General features: G+C 33.9%; 1 protein-coding gene and 1 pseudogene across 17 annotated transcripts in view; one reads left to right on the top strand and one right to left on the bottom strand.

The window, feature by feature from the left end:
- IMMP1L (inner mitochondrial membrane peptidase subunit 1) overlaps positions 1 to 20,951 on the top strand; it is a 77,131-nt gene that overhangs the window by 20,928 nt on the left and 35,252 nt on the right. The window lies entirely within an intron of this gene.
- Positions 580 to 19,316, bottom strand: LOC139176125 (lipid transferase CIDEB pseudogene; annotated as a pseudogene).

Raw genomic sequence — 20,951 nt, 5'->3', positions numbered from 1 at the left:
TCTTTAAGGTAAACAGTTTCCTAATAATTAGATAATTCTTTATATAATTTTATCACTTTTATGTGTATTCCTCAGCAGTATGTTCACTTTTTGCCTCATTTTGATCTTTTTGGGATCATATGTATTCTTTTTTTTGGATAAACATTTTTGTATTTTTGTTGGAAATGTTTTTGTTATTTTTAAGGTGAAAGGTATGAAGAAACAGATTGTAAGGTAAAGTCAGAGAGGGCTGGCTTCACTGTACTGAAGAGCTTAGGGAAAGAAGGAGTTGTAGGGAATTTAGAAATAGCAGCAGTCAGAATAGGATCAGGATGTCTAGGGACAAGCTTGTCATCTTTCAGGAGAAATGAAAGGCCAATAAGTTGGCTAAGAAAGGACAGCATTCTTGAGGAATGTATTTGAATGAGGCATGGAAAGCATTATGCTAATGGAGCCTATCATAATGCTGCCAACAATAGTAAGGAGAATCAGGTGAGTTATCTAGTCTGCACTGCCTGCAGGTCTCCAAACCTGATGTTGTCACAATCCTCACAGGGTGTCTCTTGGAACGGGTCTGGGGCAGAAGTTCAGAACCCCTTCTCAGTAGGGATGGAGGCGACCCTCCTGATGTCACTGTCACTGCTCAGCCCCCTCCACTGCATGGCAAAGGGTGGAGGAAACTCCCAGCAACATGTGGCCCAGGCCTTGCAGCAGCATCATGGAGGTTCAACTGGATGAGCTCCCTGAGCACTTTCTTTGGACCAAGTACTTGAAAGTCACAACTCACGGAGTAGATCCTGTAGAATGTGGCACAGATGTTCAGGCCAAAGAGGTCTCAAGAGTTTGCTTGTATATATACCAGGTAATGAGGGCAATGTCCTTGCTGTGCTTGGGCTTCTCCCCGGCCTAGGCCATATGACAGCACCTACTCCTGCTGGAACTCTAAATTTGCTTGAATTCCAGGATCATTAAGCATGTACCCTCTTCCAACAATTGGAAGAAGTCCTCACAGTCCACAGAGGTCCTACCCTCCTCCTCTGTCACCAGTGTTAACCAGAGGACCTCCAGTACTGTGTCTAGGAGTGCTGGCAGGGGTGCCAGCTGTGATCACAGACACAGAAAGATGTGGTGGAGCAGTGAGCACCTCCAGACCCTACAACCAGTCTCAGAGTTCAGATTGGATCTTGATTTGCACTTGGAGACCGTGATCACCTTTGTACTTCTCTTTGGGTTGGTGCTAGGCTTCTGTAGTGTAACACTGCTGCAGCTGTGGGGTGCCTTTGTGGGGTAGTAGGGGACACAGGTGGACCTACTGGTGAGTGCCGTTGTCTGGGATCATATGCGTTCTTTCTTCCATTACCGAGCATTGTGTTTTGAAGATCATGTACATAGTTGCATGTAGTTTTACTCTGTTCATTTTCGTTATCATGTGTTATTCCTTTGGAATGAATATGGCAGAATTTATTCATTCTGTTGTTGGTGGATGTTTGGGTTCTTTCTAGTGTTTGACTGTTACAATTAACACTGCCATGAACATTCTTTTATATATCATGTGTTGATTTTTATGTGTCATGTGGAAAAAGTCATACATTTTCAGGTTAAAGATAGATGATCATAGTGGTATTGTAAATAAATGTAAATGAGTACATGAGAAAGTTGTTATATCCTGAGAGTAACACATATTAAGTATTGAAAAAGATTCTGAATCGATCATTATTTCTTTACTGTAGGCCTTAAATATATGGTAGAATGCCATGTAACTTGTGACAGTTTAAAAATAGTATATATACAGATACAGATATAGGACCTAATGTAGTAACTCTTTGTTTACTTTATTAACACAATTCCACTTACTATCATATCATGTTTCATATACTTTCACTTTACTGATGAAACTGTGGAGAACTAAAGAGGTTGAGTGAATTATACAAGGTTATTTAGTAGGTTGGAGCTAGAAACCAGACCAGCCTGTCTACTTGGCAGTCACAACTTAAAGAAAACAGAGTGAAAAGCTAAATCAGGATACAATGAAGTGGAAAATTTGCATGACTAGCTTTTAGAAATTATCAGATATTCTTTTGACTCTTAACCAAGAACTGGCCTTGCACCGGGAATTGTATGTATAAAGGCGCCTGAAATGTTATTGTACCTTATCACAGTTCATCTTCTGAAAGGCAGCTATAGTCTATTATCACTTTGAGTGAGAATTTTACTTACATAATTCCTCATTCACTGGGCTCTTATTAACAAGTGGTATACTATCACTCATCTGTTAATTTGTGAATAATTGAATCTGACCCTTTTATGTGCCAAAATTTATTTCATAGGAATATTTTTTCTAAAATGTTTTTGAAAAATAAAATATACCCTTTGTTTTCTTAAACAAGACAAATTGAGTATAATGTAACTTGTTTTGGTTTTGTTTTGATGGCTCAGAGTTGTGAACAACAGTCATTTCATAGAATTTATGTGGTTTCTGCACAGATCATTATGCTGTATAGGCCTATTCTCCTAAATTATCCTAGAGTGATAAACTTTTATGTCCTGGGTGCTACTTATGATGTCATTTTTTTGTTTGTTTTGTTTTACCTTTGTTAGATAATTCTTGTTTTTTTGCTCTCAATGCATTATACTGATTCTAATATAAAAATCAGCATTTACATATACATTGCTTAGGTGAGATCTTAAGTATAGTTCTGCCCCATGTGCTGATTAAGGGCATAGAATGTGTGCTTTTTAAAATTTACTTTGGGATCAGCAACTAGTCTTGTTACTTTGTTCCAGGGGACTGAGAATGGCAGTCATAAAAATTAAACCACCTTTGAAATGATAGTTTTGTAAATGAAAATATAGAAGTAACATAGATTTGGTTTCCTAAAAACTTTGAAGTGCTTCAGGAAAACATTCTTTTAAAAGGGAAATGCATGTTTGACTGCTTCCCCAATTATAGATTATTGAATGTGAATTTAAAGGAAAAATTTGGAGTGGGTGTGTATATTTATTTTTAAATGAAGGGAATTTGAGGAAGAAAGCATGTTAGGTGTTAATATTATGATTTCCTACATCAATGAGATTTTTTTTCAATTCGAAAATTAAGTCAGCAAATTTTACATGTGCATAAGAAAAGAAGCAAAGAGCTTCATACAGTTTTTTCCAATGAGAACATCTTTGAGGACTAGCTTTTTCTGGGATACATCTGAGATGTGTATGTGATGGAAGCAAAATGACATAGCCCCCATAAAAGAAAAATTAGCAATTTGTAGAAAAAGACCTGTGCATTTACACATTTGTTTCAGAACCAATTCTGGGAATTTGTTACAGATATACTTACGTATTAATACTTATAAAATGACATATGCATAAACGTTTTCATTAGAGCTTCCTTTGAAGTAGCAACAGATGGAAGCATGCCTAATGCCTGTCAGGAGGGTACAGTCCATGGGGTCACAGTGGTTAAATGAACTCTGCCATAGCTGTACAATGAAATACTCTACAGCTTTAAAAATAGAAAGTATGTTCTCTGTATGAAGATTCAGAACACTGTTACTTGAAAAAAGCAGTGCTCAAACAGTACTCAGTCGCTTAGTCGTGTCAACTCTTTGTGACCCCGTGGACAGGTCATGTAGCTTGCCGGGCTCCTTTGTCCATGGTATTTCCCAGGCAAGAATACTGGAGTGGGTTGCCATTTCCTCCTCCAGAGGATCTTCCTAACCCAGGGATTGAACCCATGTCTCTTGCGTTGGCAGGCAGATTCTTTACCCCAGCACTACCTGGGAAGCAGTGTTCAGAGTGTGTAGTAAACTTATTTTTTGTATAAAAGAAGTAAGGAATGAAATCAATATTCATAATTGCTTATATTTGCATAAAGAAAATCTGGACATCTATACAAATTCTAAATCTTGTATGTTGATGAATAAGGAAAACAAACTAGTTGGGACTTTTACTATATATCTTTTAGATTGTTTTTGGATATGTGAATATGTTATTAGTTAAAAATAATTTTGTTTTGTTAATCAAATGAGAGAGAAAGGGATAAACCTGTTGTATTTTCCATAAAATTAGCCAGTTTTATTCATTTTTCCCCAGAGTCTGGGATATAGTTGGTTGTTGTTTTGTTGCTAAGTTGTGTCTGACTCTTTTGCAACCCCATGGACTGTAGCCCACCAGGCTCTGCTATCTATGGGATTTTCCAGGCAAGAATTGGGGAGTGCATTGCCATTTCCTTCTTCAGGGAATCTCCCTGACCCAGGGATCAAACCCGTATCTTCTGCATGCCTCTCTTGCATTGCGGGTGGATTCTTTACCCTTTGGCCCCAGGGAAGCCTGGGATATAGTTAGCACTGAATAAATATTTATTATACAAATGAAATATAAGCTATATAATCTTTAGGTTATCTCTTTTAGCTGACTTCTTAAAGTATCTTTTCAATAAGGGAAAAACAGTGCTCTAAGTCATGTGTTAATTCCAGTATAGAAGTGAGGGAAAGGATTTAAGTGGAAATAATAAGCCTGGTGTGCTGCAGTCCACGGGGTTGCAGAGTCAGAGTATAACGAATAAACAACAACAGTAATAGCTTAATTTATTGTCAAATTATCATGAATTTTCACTTAACTTGTAGGATATTGATATTAAAGAATTTTAATTTCACTGAAAAGTAAAATGTTTTCAAAAGATTCCCATTAAATTAGCTAATAAGGTTTCATAATAAAAGCTTATGAAATTTGAGAGCACAGGGGAAAATGGCCTACGTATTCTTTATACTTGCCTTATCTTCTGTCATACTTTAGTTTCTCACATGAGGGCAATTTTCAGTCCTGAGACAATTTTAGAAGCACTGTTATAATAGCAGCAGCACCTGTAGCTACTCCTGACACAGAGGCCCGTTATCTCTGAAAATATGGTATTTTAGTTTGGGAATTGAGGGAAGATAATAGGGTAAATGGCTGTTGCTTCTCCGTTTATGAGTTCAGGAACTTATCTTATGGTTTGCAGATTTGATCTTTCAGATAAGTAGTATATGAACCTTTCGTTTCATCTTTAGATTATATACATGTCATTGTTGTTTGGTCGCTAAGTTATGTCTGACTCTTGTGACCCCATGGACTATAGCCCGTCAGGCTCCTCTGTCTGTGGGATTTTCCAGACAAGAATACTGGAGTGAGTTGCCATTTCCTTCTCCAGTGGATCTTCCCAACTTAGAGATAGAACCCATGTCGCCTACATTAGTAGCAATGAAGAATCTCACTGAGCCATCTGGGAAGGCCCTCTATATCCATTGCTTGTTCCTAAATTTCTTATGATAATGATTTTGACTCCCTTTGTGTATCTGTATTTATGTGCAAAATGGCCTTTTTAAAGAAAAGGAGTATATATGGAAAAGTGCACAAATTATAAGTGGATGGCTCAATGAATTTGTCAGAAGCCAAAACAATCATGTAACCACCGAGATACCAAAATGAACATTATTAGCACTCTAGAAGACACCTTTATGCTCTCTTCTATCCTCTGTTTCCCACCCTGCACAAGGATAACCACTACCTTGACTTTTCACATCATAGACTATAACAGCTTTGCTTTTGTATTTTATATATAGAATTATACAGTATAGTTTTTTATGTTTAGTTCCTTTGCTAAAGCTTGTATCTTGGGATTCATCTACATTGTTGCGTGTAGTTGTAGTCTGTTCAGTTTCATTACTGCATTCCTTTGTGACTATATCACAACTATTTTTGAATCTATTCTGTTAATGGACATTTGGGTGATTTCTATATAATGTTAAATATATTCTTTCTAATACATATCTCTTGATTGATATATTTGCATGTTTCTTTTGAGCAGACGTCTAGCAGCAAAATTACTGGATCATAACTATGTTTATTTCCAACTTTAATCAAAATCGCCAGTTTTCTGAAATGGTTGTGCTAGTTTACATTCATGTGACAGTTTAAGTTGCTCTGTGTCTTTGCTCACACCTCATTTTCCCCATCTTCTTCATCCTTCAATTCTGATGGATATAAAGTACTAAGGCTTACGTCGTTTAATTTCTAGTTTCCTGATGATGAATGAAGCTGAACACATTTTCATATGTATATTGACTGTTGGATTATTCTCTTTTGTAAAGTACCTGTTAACTTCTTTGCCCACTTTTTTGTTGAGCTATCTGTTTTTTTCTTTGATTTTTGGGGGAGTTGTTTATATATTCAGAATATGAGTCCTTCTTTGTACAGATATTGCAAATATTTCCCCAACCCTGAGATTTGCCTTTTCAATCTATTAATAGTGCTTTTGATGAACAAGTTAATGACTTTAAAGTAATCTAGTTTGTCATTTATGTTTAGTGCTTTTTGTGTGTTAAGAAGTGATTGTCTACTCCAAGGATGTTCTGTGTTTTTCTCTAAAAAAAAGGGTGTTGTTAGCTTTGTACCTTAATGTCTGCATATCTAACTCAAGACAATTTTGAACAATAAGTAGACTCTGCAAAGGTTAGGCTTATAAAAAGATCACATTTTTCATTGTTTTAAAATCTAAAGAATTACATATCTATTTTTTAAAAGTGACTTACTAGAAAAAAATTATTTCAGATATATTCTCATAAGGAATATTTATAATTTCAAGGTTATACAAAGTGGAACTACAAAAGCAAGCCACTAAATAATACAGAAAATGCTTTGCCCTTACTGTATACATTTGAACAGAACTTTAAATGATAACAAAATACAGACTAGTAAAGTGTAAATTTTGTTTACTTTTCTTATTTATTTGGACAAAGAATAATGGCTAAATTAGCCCATTGCATTGTCAAAAGCTCTCAAGTTCTCAAATGCTCTTCCTTTCATTATCACTAACTTTAAACATCTTGTTTCTGATTCCAATCTTAGATATTACCAAGATGAAATTAAAGATATTGGAGACTTTTCATAGTCAATTGCCTTAGTATTTAATAGCAGAATTGTAAAAAAGGAAGAAGCAGCAGCACAGTGTTACCTCTGGCTACATCAGTGTGTAAGGGAAGTTCATAATTCTTGAAACATTGTCCCACTTCATTTCTATACCACCATATTTCCTTGGCATCTTCTAACTCATTCCTTCTCAGAGTTTTAGTTTCATAAATTACACTGACAAACCCCCAGGGGTGATTCTTGATTCTGGACGAAGGTTAAGAATTAGGTTTATCTCAGCTTGAGACGGAGAAGGGAGAAGGAAATTCCATGGACAGAGGAGTCTGGTGGGCTACAGTCCATGGGATCACAAAGTTGGGCATGACTGAGCTCACTCACACACACACACACACACACACACACACACACACACACACACACACATAGGTAGAGAGGTTCCACAAAAGAGAAAAAAAAAAAAAAAAGGGTGTTGTAATTTTATCATTTGCATCAGTAATTTCAGACTATATTTTCATGTTAGGCAGTTTTGCTTGTCTTTTTAAACTTAGTCTATGTCTCTAGACAGAAAAAGAAAGTGCACTTTTATAAATCAACATGATCATGTACCTTCTACAGAATACTTCCTTAAGAAAGTAGTATGTAATCTATATGTTTACCTTGCGTGCATGGTCAGTTGCTTCAGACTCTTTGCGACCCTATGGATTGTAGCTGGCCAGGTCCTCTGTCCATGGAATTTTCCATGCAAGAATACTGGAGTGGGCTGCCATATCTTCCTCAGGGGATCTTCCTGACCCAGGAATTGATCCCATATCTCCTGCATTTGAACTGCTTCTTTACCACTGAGCCACCTAGGAAGCCCCCCACCTGTACCTATAATGTACTTCATTGTCTTTAAGTAAAGTTCACTAGAAAATTCAATGAAGAATTTCTGAGCTTGGCAAATTTTATGATTTTTAATATTTTTAACAATTCTATCTTTCTTAAAAATGTTTATCCATTAAATTTTGTGATGTGTTTATAGACATAATTCTAGGTACCTCATTGGGTATAGTCTTTACTCTCTTAAAGTTTAGGATATTTAATTGAGAAAAAATAGGTATTAACTTTTGTCACCAAAGCAATATAAATACTATTACATTTGAAAAATATTTTCATAGGCCTCTTTTTCATCATTTTGATCTTAAGTAGGTTTTTTTTGTGAGCATTCATTTGTATACAAGTTATAACATTCACAAGGCCTTCAGTGATATGTTTATTATTCAAAAATATTTTAGATATTTGTTCTATGTGCTATTATTTACATTGCAGCAGAGTATTTCTATGTACCCTAGTATTTTAGTTTTTTATTGTCAATAATGTTTATTATTAGCTTAATGATTATTGTATTATTTAATTTTACATTTATATTTCATAAGATATAATTGCCTGCTTGAAAATGTATTTTGTCTCTGATCATAGTGCTGAAATTATTAATAAAGAAAGGTGATTATACTTGACTGTTAGCTAAGCACTTAGATATTTTTCACTTGTCATCTACATTTTTTAGTTTAAAGCAACACATTAAATATAATTTTATCCTGGCTTTTATTTTAATTCATGCATTTAAAAACTGAAATTCAGATAAAAGATATTTTCAAAATAAATTCAGCATATTATTTATGAGTGGAGCAACACATTAGCATTGGGTTCACAATAGATCATATCGCTTTTATTCCATCTTACAAGCTTAGCAGCACAAACAGAATAATCAACATATTATTTGGCTGTCATCTGCTGAACAGAAACCAGAGATCACAAGGAGGTTTTCCCTAGCTGTGGTGATGGCCTTTTTGTTCCAAGCCCCCATCTGGGAGGGCCATGGTGTGTTATCATATGGAACGCGGGCTTTTCTGTAATCTGCTTAGCTGCACTGCAGTTTGAATCTTCATTCCATGTTTGTGTAATTTATAATTTTAATGAGACCATGGCTCTTGTGGGCTTTGAAATATATTAAAAGCTCTTTTGTGCATATGCTTTTGTTCTTGCTTAATAGGCTCAGTGTATTTAAAACTGATGAATTTTTATTCATGAATTTGGATGTCTGGGGATTAACTTAGACTGAATATCATTGCACTCATATATTGATGACTAGAAAGTTTGTTATTGTTGTTATTTGGGGGTTTTTTTGTGTGTCTATGTCATTGTGATACTTGTATCCATAAAAAGAATTTAAATAATTAAAGGATAGGAAAAAGTGGTATGGTTAAGTCATGAGCAGTTTCTTTAGATTTTATCCATCTTATTAATTGATACTCACATTTCATCTTTAGTCTTAGTGCTTTTAGATATATGTTATGAAGGAATAATTATGAAAAAGCAACTTTTAAATTAATACCGTACATACTGTGTTTATATTGAAATAATATTCCAGTGTGTGACAGAGTTAGACTTTGTATTTTAATTGTATCATATCAGTTGTCTGTGGTCATACTAAATCAGCCATTAACTTTCTTGAATTAAATTAGGTATATGTTTTATATTTCAGCTATGTACAGTTTACCCTGTTTCTGTAAAACCTTTTTTGTTAATCCTTTTTTTTTTTCTTTACCTACATTGGTGAAATGATGAGAAGACTAACGAAAAAGCAGCTTTATAGTGGTTTGTAAAATTGATCTTTTAAATTTTGCTGAAACTCTGAATACACTAAATGCTTCATATCTCTATTATAGTTATTACTCTTAAATATAGTTTTAAAATTTGAATATGAATAAATGTAGCATCTTAGGCAAAAATCATGGCCCTTTCTAGATCCAGACTCTTTTGAAGTTTCTGTCTATCGGACTCAATGAGGGGTAACACATGTACCTTACTAGTCTTTTAGGAAATTGCCCAAGATGTAGTTTTTCTAAAAAACCTGAGTTTATTGTACTAAAGCATTTTTGTAACTATAAAACATCATTCATTTTGGTATATGTTGGTTATCAATTTGGCTGGTCCCTTGTTTTCCCTTATTACCCTTAAGCTAGAAATATGAGAAAGAGGCTAAAATGACAGGATTTTGTTTTTCTGTACTAAGCTTTTCTATCAGATTTGATATTGGAATGTTTGTTTTTCCAAATAATCCTCTGTTTTAATGTTTTTATTAATAGTACAATTTCAGTTAGTTTAGGAATATAGTATTGGAAATGGTCTGCTAAAGCAGTGCTGTTTAATAGAAATATAATGCAAGTCATATATATATTATTTAACCCATTAAATTCAAAATCTTATCTTTTCAACATGTAAATTAATGCAAAATATTTTATTCTTTTTTTGTACTATCTTCACAGTCCAGTGTGTATTTTATACTTACATCTCAATTAGGACTAGTCATGTCTCAAGTACTTGATAGCCTTATGTAGCTAGTGGCTACCTTGTTGAATACTGTAGCTCTACAGTATTATTTATAAAAATCATAACAGAAATGTATAATGTGTATTTTTTACATTCTTCATTGTTTTTCTGTACTATCCTAATGAAGGTAATCAAAGAGTATTCATGTGCTGCAAAATTGAAATCACTTACAGTTTTTTTTGTTGCTCTGGTGCTGATGATATTGGTGCATGATTCATAGACAAAATCAGAATTATGCCACCTGAGTTTTTATCAGATATTATGTAGATATGCTTACAGGTATTGTGATGATAAGGAAATAATAATGGCCAACTTAGTGGATGTGACATGTTTCTCAACACTTGTGGGCAGATCAAATTTATCAAATAAGTCATATTTCAAGTATACTGAGGAGCTTAATTTTACAAGAATTCCAAAACAAATCTTGATACTTTCTTTTTTTTTTTTAATAAAGTTGAGAACTCCTCACATTCTTAGAATTTTTCTGGATAGGTATTTATGTGAACAAATATGAATCTCTCTTTTCATGTATGTTTGCTTAAAGTTAGTATAGCTTTAAATTTCTTGGAAGAAAAAAGCCAAACATAAAAATACTGTTTTCTAAATAGCTCTAGGATTCCATGCATTTTATTAATAAAGGCTCTGTGTATATGCAAATATAAAGAGAGGTTATTTCACTGAGTACTTTAAAGGTATACAGTTAAGAATTCTAAAAATCTCAATTACAGTTGATTTGTATTGGTTCAAATATTTTAAAGTGTAAAATAATCAAGATGATTTATATAAAATACTGCTGCTATTGTACCTACTTTATAACAAAGTAGAGACCTTATTATGTGGCGTGGACCTTCTTGTTCATGTATGGTTTAGGGAGAAAATCCTGTTTGTGAAACTTCTGAATAATTCACATTTTCTAAATTTTAAAGAAATGAGCTAATTTTTATGCAATCTAACCATCATGTAGATATTGGCTGGTGCCTGTTGTATTCTTTTACTCACTTAAATTTTTATTGACTTCTGTTTGTGACTTATGCATTTAAAGTGTTGGCATAAAATGTTAAACTATTCTTTAAACAATACCTCTAGTTTCTTGGAGATGATAAATCCATCCATTGATTTCCTAATTTTATTATGTACACAGTCAATTATAATCCAAGATTACAGCAAACAAGATGTTAATTTCTAGCCATAATCTATGTACATTTCAATTACAGAGCATGATTGTTATAGAAGCACAGAATAAAAAGGAATAACATTTGTGCTATCCTCACAGGAGCTGTCAATAAAAGATGTAATAGGGGATTTAGGAATCTGGAAATGGCCAACTAATTTATGTGAATCTATTTTATTTCAGCTAGAAAGACCAAGCTTTTTTTCGTCTGCACTGCATATTGCAGAGCACAGGCTGTCTATAGAAAACCAGGCGGCTGCATATGGATAGTCCCTTGATATCATTCACTTGCTGTGTAATCTTATTATGCAAAGTTCTAATCTTCACCTAGAATGAATGCCTCTAGGTCAGAATATAGTCATATCAGGGTTTTTGAGGTCATGTTTTGTGATCCTTAGCTTATTCTTCTAAGTAGGGCTGGGATTTGAAGGGTATTCCCTGGACGCCAGCAGATAGACAACAGAACCTGCTGCCTTTTTGGAAGACAAGACCAACATGAGGTCCCTGGTAGGATTAAACTTGATTTGTAGCTGTAGGATTTTTTAACAGATGTATTATTGGACAGGGAATAGGGGGCCACCAGCACAGCAAAACTGAATCACAACTGGCATTCTCAGGGAGTTTGCTGCCTGCTAAAATAGCAGCTGCATGTGGATTTGACTTCTTTCAGGTGAAGCGACTTCCAGTCATTTGGAAAGGATGGGATGAAAAGGAACCTTGGTGATAATTTTGATGTCTGCAAGATTTAGTACCAGTGTAATGGGATTATCGGTAACACCTTCACTGCAGAAAAAGCCACCTGGCGCTATAACTGGCAGCAACTGAGAACTAATCCTTTCCCATCTCTTGGATGTCATTCATGAAGCTCAAAGCGATTTCTTTCCTGCTAACTGTAATTAATTTTATAAACAACAACAGCAAAAAAAATCAGGTGATCAAGGCAAAGAATATGCTTTTTTATTATTTAGAATATGTTGCCTTATTATAATCTATATGACTCATAAATTATGTAAGACATATAGACTATAAATATGAGTTGATTCATAGTGTCTTTTATGCTTTTTCCAGTTTGGTGACATAATGTATTTGCTATTGATAAAGGCTTCTATTTGAGATTAAATATTAATTTATATACATTGGTGTCCTTTTAGATAGAAGGCCATTATTAATAAATCCAACTGTTCATAGGTATAAGGAATGGGAGTAATTTGTCATATGTTTTACCTTTTTTTGTGACTGCTTCAATTCCTGCTGAATTAAATGTTTTTAGAGAAAAAAATGTTTAATGATATCAAAATATATCAACATACTTTTGATAATTAAGGAAATGGTGGCTCAATTTGCTGATAGAAAAAGGGCTCTTTTGAAAGTGTATGATCTAAGGTAAAGGTCTTAAAATAGTTAATACTGAATGACTGTTTTTTAAAATCAGAAATTCTTAGTGTTTTCCTTTAGCAGATGGGGATTTACTTGCTTTAGAATCATGTATTAGTTAATTGACTTTTTTTTAAAGCATTTTATTTCAACCAAAAACTTCATCAAGTACTTTGTTTAGAGGTGTTAATTATTTTAATATTCTTCTCTTACACAGTCCAGAATAAACTGAGAGAAAATGAAGTGAAATTATCCCATCAGTCACCCAAACAGTATGCAACATAACTGCCAAGACTAGAAAAGATAATTAGTGTTGTCAGTGTTATGATCCTGGAGTACTTACTTTTAAAATATTTGTTCACAGCACTTGATTTTTATCTTACTGTAGTTCTTGATTTATTAGTTTTATATTTGAAAAAATGGATTATAAAACCTTAATTTTAATGTTTTCAAACGTTAAGTCTTAACTAAATGTAGGTGAGTAAAATGTTTTGAAATTATAACTGAAATATAGTCATCCATTTTACATAAAATATTGATATACTTATAGCCTCTGTTAACATATAGTACACTTTTCTCTGTATGAGGTCTTTGTCTAAAAAATCAATAATAAATTTTAATAAATTTATATAGTGATCATTGGTCAAACCTACCTAGCAAACTTATCATTCTAATGAATTTTAACTGGTTCTAAGCTCTTGTATCTTCATTTGTTTTCACATTTAAAATGAATGAATGAGAAAGCTTAATAATATTTCTACTGACCTGCATTGTGGTAGTTTATAAAGGACTTTTATAGTCTTCTATTTGTATTTTTACTATTTGAAAAGCTGTTTATGTAAAATTATACTACACTGAAAAGACCTATTCATGAAATAAGTGAACTAAAATCTTTTTCTTATCATCATAATATAATTATTTGTATTTTAAATATATAGTATTTGACTTATGTGTAATTTCAATTTATTTTGTCAGGTAGTGTATTTCTCAGGGTAACTTTCTATGGTAGTTAATAGTATTATATAATTATTTCAAAAGCATAGCTTTCCTTTCAAAATAAAATTTATCTCAAAATTTTATTAAACATTTTCACTGTTTACTTTTCTGCTTTTCAGCTGTTTACTGAGTGACATTTGAGAGTTAGTGTTTTTTACTTCCCTGTTCTAAACATTATTTTTATTTGATTAGAAATGATTATCTCCTTTGGAAAGTCCCAAATAACCTCACTTAATTAAATTCGTTATAAGCATATAGGATCTTTTCAGTAATATACATTTTTTCAAACAGGTATGGATTACTTGAATTTAATACCTTATTGATTATAAGAAAGTTGACTTGTTAAAAGCTACAACTAATAATTTATTGTACAAGTAACTCATAATGATGTCAGTGAAAGTTAAGGGAGTTATTTTGGAGATAAGAAAAAGGGATGTAGGATGGGGAAAATGAAGAAAATTTTACTAATTAAGTCGTAATAAAGAACAGGATGAGAAATCTTAGGATTTCTTGATTATTTAAGAGATGATGAACATTTTTTCTTTATTGGTAATGTGTGAGCCTTAGTATTTTCTCCAAAGGACCATATATGAACTGTAGGCTGGTACACAACAGCTAGCCTATAATAATGCTAAATGATATTTCTTCCATTTGAATGAATATCCTTCAACTATTGTTTGTACAACTTGTATTGTTGTTGTATATTGTTATTGTAACAATATTGTACAATATTGTAACTTATTATACAATATTGTTATTGTAACTATTGTAACTTGTATAGTGTTCTGAAATAGATGAATTATATAGCCATTGGGGAATTATTGGTGAGTGAATGGGGTGGCTTTGGTATTTAACTGTTTGGAGGCTGATACTTGATTATATTAAAAGTGTCAACTACTTAACACTTTATAAACATAAAATGAGTTTTGATTGTGTGTGTATGTGTATATATGTACATAAAAGAGTGAATTTCAGAAAATAATATTGGATTTTTCAAATCATTGAAATGTTAGCATTATAAAGTTTGATGATGAAAATTTATAGAATTATCCCAAAGGTAGCAATTAGTTTAAAATTAATGAATGGTTAAATGTTGTCAAGTTTCTGAAAATGGTGAGTATGTCTCGGTGGTTTCAAATGAAGCACAGAGTCCTTTACTGGATTTTCTGGGAGCTTATTAAAACTACTAATTCTGTAGCCTTGCTCCCATAGATTGTTATTCATTAGCTCCATGATAGGAACCTGGAAGTTTGGAATTCTTCTAAGTTTGGGTTTTAAATTAGGTTCTTGAATTATTTTGATGCTGCAGTCATATTTAAATCAGTTTTCACTGCTTTAAACCTTAAAGTGATGTCACTTATTTCCTCTTGAGAATGAGTCAAAATAAATAGATTTAAATATAATCTTCATTGATTACGGGGATAAGTGCTCCTTGAATGTGCAGTTCTAGAAAATAAAAAATACCCTCTGCACAAGTCTTACAGTAGATTGAACATTATAGATTTGAACAATTGATGAGCAGCCTTGAAGGTGATTTTGAAACGTCAGGAATTTGAGTTATTTTGATAGAGAGGCTGCTGTGTGAGAGTGAAGTATTTAGCTATTGAGTAGGGTACACCACTCACCATCTATGTCTTAATGAGTCTTTGTTCTTCTCTCCTTGTCACAGTAACTTCCATTCAGTCTGAAGTGGACATATGTCTTTCAGCTACTTTATTTATATGCGTGTATATATACACAAACATATATAATTGTACGCTAAAAGTGTATTTTGCCTAGATATCTTTGAACTTTAGAAATCACAGAGGTGTCAGGAATGTTTAAGTCTGCTGTTTTTTCTTATCCAAATGAAGGTAAATGTAGCAAAACTCTTAATGTTGCGATTTGTCTTCTGCTTCACATCTACTCTCTTCTCACCTTTTTCTTAATGTGAATCCTTTAAATGCTCATATATTCACTAACTGTTCTGTTTATCAAAAAAAGTACATTAATCACTTCTTTGGTTATACTTTAAAATGAATGAATTTCTGTAAACTGATATTCTCAAGTAACCCTGACACTTTACTTTTTTTTTTTCTTTTTCTGAAACAGAATACTTTCTCTTTCAAAGGAATTCAACACCTGAACAATCAGGTGGATTTTTTTTGTGTGCCTTTGCGTATTCTGAAATACCCAAAAAGGCTTCTTCAATGCTTAGTCGTAAATCAGGATCTTAGACTTGTACCTCTATTCCCTGAAACTTCTAAGGATGGAGAAATGTCTACTTCTTTTTCATATTCTGGAGTTCATTCTGCTCCATCTTTTTAGCTAGTTTGAGATATATATTTGCATATGCACTTTATTTCCCAGGGAAGAATACGGGAGTGGGTTGTCATTTCCTTCTCCAGGGGATCTTCCCAACCTAGGGACCGAACCAATGTCTCTTGTATTGCAGGCAGATTCTTTACTGACTGAGCCCCAGGGAAGCCCCCTTTAGCTAGTTTTAACCAGTCCAACCTCTCTCCCATACCTATTTTATAGTTTCTTATAAATTTCTTTGATTTTTATTGAGAGGCATATAATAGTGGATTTTAGACCCCAACATCCTCATTTTGAATTCTGGCTCTGCTGTGTATGAGCTATGTGATTTTGAATAGTTTGTTCACTTTTCTGTCCCTCAGATACTTAAGTTCTCATAGAGTTATTGTAAGAATTAAATGAGTTAATAATGTAGTTAGAACAGTGCTTGTTCAGAACAGAACATGTTCTTGCATGTTCTTGGCATGCAAGAACTACTATTTAAGTATTTGTGGCTATTGCTATTAGTTATTTTGGTTGGTATTTGAGGATTTTTATGTGTATGGAAGGAAGCCATTATGACCTACATCTAACATAATGTTTTCTAACTTTATGTTATAGGAAGAAGACATTTTAAGTCTATAATGCAGTTATCTGTTGAAAGTAGACAACAACTTTGCTTTCTTATACCAGCATTATGTGGAGTTTTGCTATATTTTAATCAGAAGTCTCTTAAAGGTTTTCTGAAAGAAGTATCATCATATCTTTTCCTGTATTATGTGACAAGGTCACAATTTTAAATTTTCCTTTTTTTTTTTCTAGCTTTTCTAGTAATTCTCTGTTAGAGTACGTAGGCTCCCCATTAAAGAAGTTGATTCTCTACATCAATAACTCAGTTTTTAATTGAAGTATTGGAGAAGGCAATGGCACCCCACTCCAGTACTCTTGCCTGGAAAATCCCATGGATGGAGGAGCCTGGTAGGCTGCAGTCCATGGGGTTGCAGAGAGTTGGACACGACTGAGCAACTTCACTTTAACTTTTCACTTTCATGTATTGGAGAAGGAAATGGCAACCCACTCCAGTGTTCTTGCCTGGAGAATCCCAGGGACGGGGGAACCTGGTGGGCTGCCATCTATGGGGTTGCAAAGAGTCAGACACGACTGAAGCGACTTAGCAGCAGTAGCAGCAGCATAGTTAATTTACCATGTGTTAGTTTCAAGTGTATAGCAAAGTGATTCATTTATATGTACGTACTTTCTCAGATTCTTTTCCATTATAGGTTATTGTAAGATACTGAATATAGTTATCTGTGCTGTACAATAGGTTCTGGTTTACCTGTTTTATATACAGTGGTGTGTATATGTCAATCCCAAACTCCTAATTTATCTAACTCAAGTTTTTTTTTTTTTGAATGTAAATATGATAGGGAATAAAAAGCAACAAATTCTATTTCTTAGGAGAGTAAAATTCTGTATGCCAAAGCTTCCCAACTTTTTTCACAGCACACATGAAATATGGTAATATTTATACATTTATACAGCACCCAGTAATAAATGACTAGCTGAGCAAAGCTGCTCAAGGATAAATGCCTTTGGCCATCCTGGGAGCTTATAGCAATAGTTCTCAAATTTTGCTTCAGAATCACCTGGAGAACTTGTTAAAACACAAATTGTTGAACAATACTCCCAGAATTTCTGATTACTTAAATCTTGAGTTTGGCCCAAGAATTTGCAGTTCAAACAAGTTGCTTTGATGCCCCTCCTGCTCATCTGGGGACCATACTTTGAAAACTACTAGTTTAGTGGGTTGGTATTTTGATGTGGTAGGTAGAATAATTGAATCCCTCACTCTGAGATATCCATGTCCTAATCGACCTAATTACAGTATGGATGTATCTGATTGTTTATAATTAGATTTAGGTTATACATTTTTGACAAGAATAGTACAATGATGATAAGATTGTCAAGAAGCTCCATATCAGTTTTTACCTTTATGTATGCAGCTAAATTGGATCACATAGTTAAGATAATATTTACTTGATCTCTCCATGTAAAAGTATTCTGTTCCCTTTGTAAATAATAAATTATTTACTTTAATATTTTGTACCTATCCTGTTTACCAACAGCCTTTTACTCAGTATTTTAAAAATTGAGCTACAGCTGATTTATAATGTTGTGCTTGTTCCTTGTGTACAGCAATGTGATAACTGCAATGTGATTCAGTTATCTATCTATCTGTTCTTACTCAGATTCTGTTCCATTATGGTATATTATATGATACTGAATATAGTTCCCTTTGCTATACAGTAGAGCCTTGTTGTTTATCTGTTTTACATAAAGTAGTGTGTATCTTTTAGTCCAAAGCTCCTAATTTATCCTTCCCACCTTTTCCCCTTTGGTAACCATTAGTTTCTTTTCTATGTCTGTGAGTCTATTTCTATTTTGTAAATAAGTTCATCTCTGTCATTTTTTTTTAAGATTCCACATATAAGTGATATCATGGTTTTGTCTTTCTCTTTCTGACTTACTTTACTTATAATATATAGGTCCATCTCTGTTGCTGCAAATGACAATGTTTCATTCTTTTTTATGTCTGGGTAATATTCCATTGTATACATGTACCACATCTTCATCCTTTCATCTGTTGATGGACACTTAGGTTGCTTCCATGTCTTGGGTATTGTAAATATTGCTGCTATGAACATTGGGGTGCATATATCTTTCTGAATTAGAGTTTACTCTGTATACATGCTCAGGACTGGAATTGCAGTCACTCAGTCATGTCCAACTCTTTGCAACCCCATGGACTTCAGCATGCCAGACTTCCCTGTCCTTCACCGTCTCCTGGAGCTTGCTCAGACTCATGTCTGTTGAGTCGGTGATGGCATCCAACCATCTTGTCCTCTGTCGTCCCCTTTTTCTCCTGCCTTCAATCTTTCCTAGCATCAGGGTCTTTTCCAATGAGCTGACTCTTTGCGTCAGGTGGCCAGAGTATTGCAGCTTCAGCCTCAGCATCAGTCCCTCCAGTGAATATTCAGGATTGATTTCCTTTAGTATTGACTGGTTTGATCTTGCAGTCTAAGGGACTCTGAAGAGTTTTCTCCCAACCCATTTCAAAATCATTATTCCTCGGCACTCAGCCAACCATATGGTGACTCTGTTTTTAGTTTTTTAAGGAACTTACATACTATTCTCCATAGTGACTGTACCAACTTACATTCCCACCAACAGTGTAGGAGGGTCCCATTTTTCTACACCCTCTTCAGCATTTATTATTTGTAGACTTTGTAATGATGGCCATTCTGACTGGTGTGAGGTGATATGTCATTGTAGTTTTGATTTTTATTTCTCTAATAATTAGCGATGTTGAACATACTTTCATGTGCCTCTTGGCCTACTGTATTTCTTCTTTGGAGAAATGTCTATGTAAGTCTTCTGCCCGTTTTTTGATTGGGTCATTTGTTTGTTTTTATATGAGCTATATGAGCTCATTGTATATATTTTGGAAATTAATCCCTTGTAGGTAACATCATTTGCAAATATTTTCTCCCGTTCTGTAGGTTGTCTTTTTTTGTGGTTTTCTTTGCTGTGCAGTAACTTCAAGTTTAACTTGTTTAATTTTGCTTTTATTTCCATTATTCTAGGAGACAGATTAAAAAATTATTGCTGTGATTTATATCAGAGTATTCTGTCTATATTTTCTTCTAGGAGTTTTATAGTATCTGGTCTTACATTTAGATCTTTAATCCATTTTGTTTTTTTGTGTATGTTGTTAAAGACCATTCTAATTTCCTTCTTTTAAATGTAGTTGTCCAGTTATTTAAGAGGCTGTCTTTTCTCTATTGTATATTCTTGCCTCCTTTGTTGAAAATTAATTGACTGTAGGTTTGTGGGTTTATTTCTGGACTCTCTATTGATCCGTATGTCTGTTTTTGTGCCAGTTCCATGCTGTTTTAATTACTTTATCTTTGTAGTATTGTCGGAAGTCTGGGGGTGTTGTGCCTCCAGCTTTGTTCTTTTTCCTCAGGATTGCTTTGGCAATTCTGGGTCTTTGTGGTTACATATAAATTTTAGGATTATTTGTTCTAGTTCTTTGAAAATGTTATGGGTAATTTGATAGGGATAACATTAAATCTATAGATTACTCTGTAGTAGTACTAATTCTTCTAATCCAAGGATATCATCCAGTTATTTTAAACATCTATTAATGGCCCTTGCCTGAATTACGTTGGTGTTAAATTCATTATTCCTGCTGTATTTATTAGCTGCTATTTTTTTTTTATAAAGAACTTGCCTTATCCCCAACACATACTTAAAAAAAAAAAAAAGTACTGACTAGATTTCATTTTTAGTCTACTATATTATTTATTACTATTACTACTTTTTAAAATAATCTCAAACTTGGCTGGTAGGAGACCCCTCAAAGTGACTCCTATGCCTTTGGGGATTCAGTGACTTTTGGTCAAAAGACATAACTAGCCTAAGAAGAATACCCAAGGAAATAGCCAGGAAAATAGATAACCCTTCCTTTCTCTCTCTGACTTCCTGCTGGGGTTCAGTCAAAGCTTGACTGAAGTGCCTTGATGTAGTTCATATAGGTCAGTTTTCCAAGTGCAGAGAGCAGTATGGAGAAAGGTGGAGAGCAAATCCAAAGTGACAAGCAAGATACCTGGCACATGTATGCACATAAAGAGTTAAGGACCCTTTGAAATCACTGTGTTAACCAGAGGTTTGAAACCCCTGTCTTAATTCTTTTTGCCAGTAGAGCTGTTGAACCCTAGCAGTGTGTGTGATTTATTTATATCTTACATAAATTTGGGCTTCCCTGGTGGCTCAGATGGTATAGAGTCTGCCTGCAATGCAGAGGACCCAGGTTTGATCC

Source organism: Bos indicus, chromosome 15, assembly GCF_029378745.1.
Source record: "Bos indicus isolate NIAB-ARS_2022 breed Sahiwal x Tharparkar chromosome 15, NIAB-ARS_B.indTharparkar_mat_pri_1.0, whole genome shotgun sequence".
Taxonomy (NCBI): Eukaryota; Metazoa; Chordata; class Mammalia; order Artiodactyla; family Bovidae; genus Bos; species Bos indicus.
Note: the sequence above shows the minus strand (reverse complement) of the source record. Positions and strands in the feature narration are given on the sequence as shown.